We start from the raw sequence: 8,587 nt of genomic DNA, 5'->3' as shown, positions 1-8,587 counted from the left end.
TATCTGCTTTGTTTGATTTTATGAGGCAATGCATGAATTGATAGGAGTCTGTAGATATGTGTGAATGGATTGGAACGATAAGTTGAACAATGGGTGGATGGAGGAATGGGTAGATGGATGTATGGGTGGATAATTCGGATAACAGTCTTCCCCAGGGGAGAGCATACCATTTGGTGGTGATCCAATACCAAATTATTAGTGCTGAAAACATACATACACATAACATTAGATTGACTGAGCAGTTGTAGCTATGTATTTAGAAGTATATGTGTATATACATACATACAATTATACATATATGTATGTAACAACAATTATTGAAGAAAGAAGCCATGAATTTGAAAGAGTGAGAAGAGGTATATGGGAGGATTTAGAGGAAGGAAAGAGAAGGGGAAATGATGTAATTATATTATAGTCTCAAAAAATAAAGCTTTCTGTTAGCTCCATTTGGGGTGCTTTGTTGAAATGATAAGCCTGGGCTTTGCTCTCACACAACCCAAACACCAGTCTCGGGACTGTATTTGTTCTTAGTAATGGGAAGAGTCGGGTAAAGAGCGCTCCCCTGAATTCTCTTCCATCCTTATAAACCCCCCAAAGTTGCTCACTAATAATAACACTGAATAGGCCCTTCAGGAACCTCTAATTTGCCAGGATTCAGGTATCAAGCAATTTGTACAACCTCTCTGAAGTACAAAAACATATACAAGAAAGTTCATGACAAAAGCAGAGCTGTAGAGGGCTGCCTCATGGTGCTGCCCCGTCGGCTGGGAAAGCAGACACTCTTCCTGTCTGCCCACCTCTCCCCAGGCTCCTGCACATGTCAGTTCTATATTTATAGTTCCCTCCAGGGTCTTGATAAATACGTTCCTGCTACTGTCTCACTGCCTCCAACTCAACATGTTGAAATCCAAAACCTGTTGTCCTCCTACCCAGAATGCCCTTCCTTTTTCTGCCTCTAACCACAGCCAGTCCTGCCTCCAGTCTTCCTGGTTTGGGTCTTTAACTCACCCACCTCCCTGGCTCCTTCACCATGTGTGGTTCATCACTAAGTCATAGCAATGATGACAGCCTTCTTTCCCTGTAATTCTCAGATGAGCTCTTTCCTGTCCTACTTCCTCCCCAACCTTTGGCACATGCTGACTGCCAATACTACTAACAGACACAGCTGTAATGCCACCTCCAGAATGCTTTTGTGGTCCTGTGACTTTCTGGCTCACTTATGTCACACTTAATTCACACGAGTATCTCCTTGCCCAATAAGCCTCAGTGTTTGGAGGGTCTGATACAAGCGTCAGGATCCTTCCCCAGGAAGACAAGTTGTTTAACACAATTATGACAATTGTGTCAGGTTCCTGAACCCCAGGAAGCTATCCACAATCTATAATAGGTCGAGAAGTCTATTGTTCCCTGCATTTGACTGGACATGCCACTGTCAAATTGATCTTTCTGAAATGTACATCAGGATTGTACTACTGAGCAGAAAAAAAAAATCCAAATCCTTTGTTTTGATGCTCATGGCTCTCTACTGACTGGTTATATTTGTACCCAACTAAATGTACCTCTTACTGTCCATCATACAGTCAGGCTTTTAGTGTTGCTGCTGTTGAGCAGATGACCACCAGATGCAACCAGCTGTGCCTTGATTTTTGTCGGCATGCACTGCTCCCAGGAACATAAGATCATAGGTACTCTAGTTGGTCATTTATAAAAGAGCTGACCTGAAGCCAGGTGGGGAGGCCACATGACTCTCCCCTTGAGATAAGATTTCTTTCTCTTTTCAACATATATGTGAAAATATCTGTACACATTTTTGGTTTCATATTGGGGAGGGGCTTTTCACTAGCACCCAGTGGTAGAGACTGAGGTGCTGATAGATACCTTATAAACACACAGACAGTTCTAAGGCAGTGACCCTCCTAGCCCCCAAATGTCGCATGTGGCTGAGAAGCCCTGTCTTCACATGACTCTGAAGCTGAGGAATTTCTCATAGACCTGCAGCTGAAAAGTTCAGGGGCCTCTCTACCAAGATAACCTAGAAAATCTTCAGGCCCCACTTTCTCTCTGAACCTTTTTTGGGATCCATCCAGTCTGCCATGATCAACACCCTCCTCCTCCTCTTCTCCTTTTCCCCCTCTCCTCCTCCTCCCCCCTCCACCTCCTTCCCATCTCCTTTTCCTTTCCCTCTCCTTCTCCCTCTCTCCTCCTCCTCCCCTCCTTCTCCTCCTCCCCCTCTCCTCCCTTCTCCCCTTATTCCTTCTTCCCTCTTTCGTTTTTCTCTTCTTTTTCTTCCCTGACCTTTATTTAGTTAAGTAAGTTCCCAGTGTCCATGCAAAAGCACAGTTCTCACCTCACAGAGGACAAGAGAAAGTCAAACACAGATTTAGGTTACTTAAATTCCATACACCAACATGGTAACAGTCTGGGTTTTACAGTAATAGAAGAAAGGAAGTCAGAAATCAAGGTTGTTTTCAGTTACATTAGTGGAAACATTGCCTAGGTGGGTCACAGCTCAGTGTGTGTGAGGGTCTCCGCTGTAGGCCTCAGAGGCTGTCACAGCTCAGTGTGTGCGAGGGTCTCCGCTGTAGGCCTCAGAGGCTGTCTGATGACATGTTGAGCCTTTTGCTTGGTGGAAACTGGGTTTTGGTAAATTGCGGCATCCCAAGATGTTTCATCTGTTAGTCTTATTTTATCTTGTTAGTTTTATGCTAGTGATTATTTAGAATAAGACAAGAAATAGGCGAGGAATGGACGTGTGGGGCTAAAGCTAGCCCCAGATAATTTGTCATGAGTCTCTGGACTTGCAACATTCCAACCTTTCCATAATCACCGAAGTCATAATCGTTTAATCAGCCTGTGTAAGGTTCAAATGAAAGTGCAATTTCTTTCTAGAAACTTTCACTCAAATTAGAAAAAAAGCCACACCCATATTAAACAATTCCGATTGACTGATTAGAAGTTCAGTTAGAAGTTCGAGGCAGTAGAGTGTTAGAAATTTGCAGGTCCAGAGCCAAATTATTTGGGGTTATGTCAGCTCTCCAAATAGTCATGTATTGCCCATTTCCTTGTGTGGCCTAACATTCTTGTGGTTGTTGGGTAAATCCTTTTAAAGTGTACAAACCAACCCCTGGCTTCCACCAACCCAAAGCTAAGAGTGTCATCAGATAGCATCTGTGGCCTCCAGCGGAGATTTCACAACTTTGATGTAATGTCTCACAGATGTTTTCAATGACGTATTTACAAAGTGTCCTGATTTAGGATTTTGTCTGTTCTGTTACTATAACTCTTCATGGAACTGCTATAACCTTGGGCCGTGGTGTTTGGTGTGCATCTGGGTCCTGAGGCCATGGTCACTCATCTTGACTCCCAGGTGAACTTCCTTTCCCCCACTGATGTGAGATCTGTCTTGCTGAGCTCCCCTCCCCCTCCACTGAGCACTTGGCACTTGCTCAGACATCTGGTCTTTGTCCAAATCTCGGTCAATTAGACGGTTTATTTCTCTGTGTGCTGTGAGATGGGGCTTCACTGAGCAGTGCCACTCCCTGAGCATGGAATGGAAAGAAAATCTGCTTAAAAGCATTGCCTCCTCCTTAGCATGTCAGGGTGTGGGAGCAGAAGACTCTCATTTAAATGTAAAAGGGAAGTCCTAGAATTTCTACGGAATCTAAATCCCGGGTATGAGGAATTTGCCTGCTTCTGTGGCTCAAAATATCAGCTTAGGTTACTCTGTGTTTCAAAACTAAGGTAAAATTTCCCTTACTCCTTATCTTGCATACTAGGGGAAATCTTCATTTCCCTGGGGACTGTTGGGGAAGTCATGTGTTGAGGAGATGTGCTCTCTACCTCAGGTGTCTGCTTTCCTTCCTGCCTCTCTTCCACCTGGCTCTCTTGTGATTCCAGCGGGGGCTCCTTGTCTTCCTGGACTCTCTCTGCCCCAAGGCCATTATGTGTGTAGGAGTCTTCACAGTTAAAAAGACAAAGTGTATATAGCAGATACCCTGATTTTTTTCAGTCCTATTTTTAGAAGCCACTCAATAATCCCAGTCTGGGAAATTCTCATCCCAAACTTTAGCCCCTTATGAGGTAACTCTACACAAAGACAGTCCTCCCTCAAGGAGCCTCAGGGGTCTTTTGTTTATGGTGCTCCACAGGGACAGAGTTCTGCCAATCTGGTAGTGCTGCCAGCTGAAATAGGGGAAGTCTGATGTAAAGACCTGGGCCTGAAGCATTGATGCACGTACCTGAAGAAGGGGGAGAGTGGCCCCGAGTCTGCTTCCAAGTGGTTCCCTAAGGCTTGGCTCTCCACTGTCCAAAGCTCCATACACAGACAAGGCCAGGCATCCAGGTTCCGTGAGACCCGTGAGACTTATCATGTGTCTAGGGATGCCATTCAGTGTCCGTCCCTCACTGAACGGATTGTCAAGTGTGACACTCGCTTTTGTCAAAGCTTGCTGTTGCTGCTACACTAGAGAGGGACTAATCACTATTGTGTGACACAAGCTCACTCCTTAGATGTTAGGACAGGAGTTTTCTGTAGATGAAATAAGCTCAATATTTGATGGCACCTGTCTAAAAAAAACCGCACAGTTCAGAGGCTGGCACACAGTGGAGGTTTTATCCAGTGAACTTGCCCCTGTATCAGATGAACACACAAGCATTACCACATGCTGAAATTGATGCCTTCTCCCAGGCCCAAGGAGAAGGCCAACCACTGTGTTGAATTTTACCAAAGTAGATTTCTTCCGCCTGTGTTTGATCTCTATGTAAATTGAATCATAAAGAAAATGTTTAATGACTGGCTTGTTTTCCTCCATATTATATTTTTGAGATTTTTGAGATTTATTTATGTGTATGAAAGCTTTGCCTGCATGCAAGTCTGTGCATCATATCTGTGCCTGGAGCCCACAGAGGTCAAAAGAGGGCCAGGTTCCCTGGAACTGGAGTTACAGGTGGTTGTGAGCCACTATGGCATGACTAGGAATCAGACCTTGCTCCTCTGCAAGAGCAGCAATACTCTTAACCACTGAGCCATCTCTCCAGCCCCTATAGTTCTGATTTTTGTTTGTATGTTACATACCTTTTAATGCATAAAATCTCATTGTTGTATAGTATTCTGTTATCTGAATAAAGCATAGCTACCTTCTTTATTTTACTGTTTTACATCTAGGTAGTTTCTAAACATTAGCCGTTACTCATATACACATTTCTTCTAAGCAATAGACAACCTAAGTTTCCCAAAAATGTCCTACAATTACATCCCAAACAGTAGTGAATGCGTGTTTTAGTTGTTCAGGACATTTCCTTCCTTTTGCTATTTTCTGTGTTTTCAACTTTAGCCATTCTGTTAAATATATAATGAATATAACTCAAGGAAAAACGGTTTTTAAAGGGGAACGACACTCATGATCTTCCTATGAGAAATTATTCTGTGAGTATTTCAGTGCCTTTTCTGCCCTTCAGAGATGAGTCTTTAAGAAATAAGGGGCAGGCTAGAGAAATGGCTCAGTGGCTAAGATTGCTAAGTTCTCTTTCAGAGGACCTGGGTTCAATTCTCAGCAGTCATGCGGTGGCTCACAACTGTTTGTAACTGTAATTCCAGGGGATCTGACGCCCTCTTCTGGCTTTTGAGGGCACTGCATGTACATGATTCCAACAAACAGGCAGACAAACACCTAGATACATGAAGTAAAAAAAACAGCCGTCATTTGGGTCAGTTTTAGCCTGGAGCAAGTCCCTTATCATTTAGGTCCGAAGTCTCAAAACCATCTCCCCTTGCCTCCAGAAAGTATCCCATCTGGTCCTGTAAATTCTTGTGAACACCTTTGAGGCAACCAGAGCCTGCCTGAGTCCTCTTGCTCCAGAAAATGGGGGTGGGGTGAAGTTCAATGGTAAAACACCCTCCAAGCCTGTATGAGGTCCTGGGTTCGATTCCCAGCACACACACATAATCTAGAAATTGTCTAAATAGTACTTTCTGAGTGCCAGGCACCTTTCTGGGCTGGACCACAGGAGAACAAGGCACTGGGCTTGGCACTCACAGGGAGGAGCTGACTGGGTCATTTCCATGAGGGTTTTCAGCTGCCTTTGTTTGAAGCAACAGGCCATCAAGGTCCATTTTATATCTTGTAAAATTCCAATGGGCTCTGCATTTTACTTCTTGGGGTATCCCGAAGCTCTCAGGTCCAAAAACATTTAAAATGATTTATCACGAAGGAAAAGAAGATGCTTTGGGAAAACATCCCTCAGCCACCCACAGATGACACAGCTGTATCAGAAAAGTCACTACAGAAGGTGAAGTTTATTGACAGCATAAGGAAATAATATGGACTGATGCCTCCTTGGCAGGCAGAGCAGTGGGCAGAAAAATCCAGCCACATTGTGCATGAGCTGGGCAGGAGAAGCCGCTGAGTGGGAGAGGGTTTCCAGAAAAAGGAAGCTGGGGGTGCGCTGTCAAGCCGTGCCGCAGACAGGCCCTGTGGTCTTGAGCACCAATCCTGGGCAGATGAAGTTGTTTCATGCCTGGTTTCTAGCTACCCGGTGCTTTTCTTGATCACACTGTGTTCCTCATGACCTCTCCAGAGGGAGGTGCATGGCCTTCTTCCTGTTTTATAGGCACCAGGGAAGGTAACTGTGCGTGTGGTGGCCATATCTATGATCCTATCCTGAAGGAGGTAGAAGTGAGAGGGCCTCAGCTCACTAGGCTCCCCAGTCTCAGGAGTGTTTTCCTTTACATACTAAACTGTCTCTTTATTATTCCCCTTTCACAATGAAGGGTCGGGAGTTTGGGAGAAGCCCGGTGGTAGATGGTTTACCCAAGTATAAGAGGTCATGGATTTGGTCCTCTGCATTGAGGGTGGGGAGCAGGCAAGGAAGTGCCTTTGCCTGTTCTAGGCTCCATCTTGAGCACCTAAAATTCCTTAAAAGTATAGGCATACAAGAAGACTGACGAATGGTTGCATAATTAGTCATCATAAAGTAAGCAAATGCAGTCAAGGGAAAACAAGAGGCAACTGGATTCCATGCACCTGGGACTTTGCATTTGTCTTTGGTCAATTAAACGTCACCAGCTGGACAGGAGGAATCTACTGATTGTCACTTGCTGAGTGTCCCCTATGTAGAAGGATTACCCCTTCCACTTCTCCAATGTTTCCCATGCTTCTGCACGCTCTAGTTACCTGTCCCATTTCAAAGCAGCCAGGGTGTGTGAATTCTGCTGGGAGTGCCCCTGGGAAGAAGAAAACGGAAGAGCTGAGTGCTGAAGAAAGGTTGGAGACCCCTCATAAAGCCAGTCTTCTTCTCTGGGGAGACTTCATTCTGCTGTGGGCTGGGGGAGGCACTACACAGGTCTCCATCAGCCCAGGCCTGTGTTGCTGCTCAGGGCACTCTCTCCTTTCCACCAGCTATGAGTCCTGGCCTTGTCCTGGACAGAAGGACAGCGTGTTTCCAAGCCTGGTCGAGGAGTATAATAAACAGCTCAATGAGGATGTTTTCCTCTGAATTTTGAGAACAGAGCCTTGACTAACTATAGCTCTGTTCTCCTGTGTGTCCCAGTGTGAAACCTGAATCAACAGTTACTTCTCAGAATGCTTCTTTTGGGGGTTAGTGCTGGGGACAGGGGCCACAGTTTAGTAGAAAGGTAAAAAATGTTCCAGATGTAAGAAGGAAGGTGTCCAGAGGGCGGGGGAGGGTACTAGGCCTAGTGAAGGCAAGTGGGTGCCTGTGACTTGCTCATCGGTGGAGCCCAGGACCACTTGGGAGAGACTTCCGAGATCACGGAAAAAAACCCCGAGGGAGCCTCCCTCTGTGGAGAGGAAATCACCAAACTGACCACTGTGTAAACAGCTACATGACACATTGATCTTCAAAATAATATTAAGATCAGTTAAAAAAAAAAAAAGAAGAAGAAAGGGAAAAAGATAGTAGATACCAGGAAACCAAGCCATAAATAATGAAAGTATCAGTTACTCCCTGAGAGCCCCTGTTTCTAACTGACTTCTGTTGGTGGGGGAGGGGGCAGTTCTATGTCTCGTGGCTTCATCTGAGTAATAACTGCATATAGCAAGGCATTTCTTTATTAATGTATAGGACGGGCCAAGCTCCGACTGAAATCCCTTGAAGCTGGCTTAACAGTTTTGTCTTTTATCCTTTGCTCCTAGGGAAGCCTGGTCTCGCTCCCTCAGGTATCTGTGGATCTCCCAGAAGCTGGGGCTCTCCCGAGTGACTGCCCTAAAGACTCCCCGTGGCCTCAGCTCTCTCTGTGTCCTTATCCTTTCTCCATGCATTTCCAAGTATGGAAAACATACATCTTGTCTGAATCCCATAGCCCAAAGCCTTGATCCAAAATTTGAGGTGTTTTGCAACATAGTTTAGGGCATGAACTCTCCCTCTTCCACCCGAGTGATCAGTCAGAGGATACCTCCTCCCACATGTCCTTCCTCTTTCCCACTACCCATCTCTAGAGGTCTATGTCACCCTCCTGTGCAGACTCCACCCTTCCCTCCCCCTTCAGACCCACTCACTTCCTTCCTTCTTTTTGTCTTAAATATTTTAATTTTTAAAGATTTATTTTTTAACGTATATGAATATGTTG

The 8,587-nt window shown here is 45.1% G+C and overlaps 1 long non-coding RNA gene across 1 annotated transcript; it reads right to left on the bottom strand.

Moving 5' to 3' along the window:
- Window positions 1–6,276: 6,276 nt before the first annotated feature.
- Window positions 6,277–8,055, bottom strand: LOC131902203 (uncharacterized). The gene is made up of 2 exons (XR_009377032.1): window positions 7,173–8,055; window positions 6,277–6,598 (listed from the first exon to the last, which is right to left on the bottom strand). It is a non-coding gene; the product is annotated as an uncharacterized LOC131902203 (long non-coding RNA).
- Between the last annotated feature and the right edge of the window lie 532 nt (window positions 8,056–8,587).

This window comes from Peromyscus eremicus, unplaced genomic scaffold, assembly GCF_949786415.1.
Source record: "Peromyscus eremicus unplaced genomic scaffold, PerEre_H2_v1 PerEre#2#unplaced_3814, whole genome shotgun sequence".
NCBI classification, from domain to species: Eukaryota; Metazoa; Chordata; class Mammalia; order Rodentia; family Cricetidae; genus Peromyscus; species Peromyscus eremicus.
The sequence above is the reverse complement of the archived record's forward strand: the minus strand, read 5'-3'. Positions and strand labels throughout refer to the sequence as shown.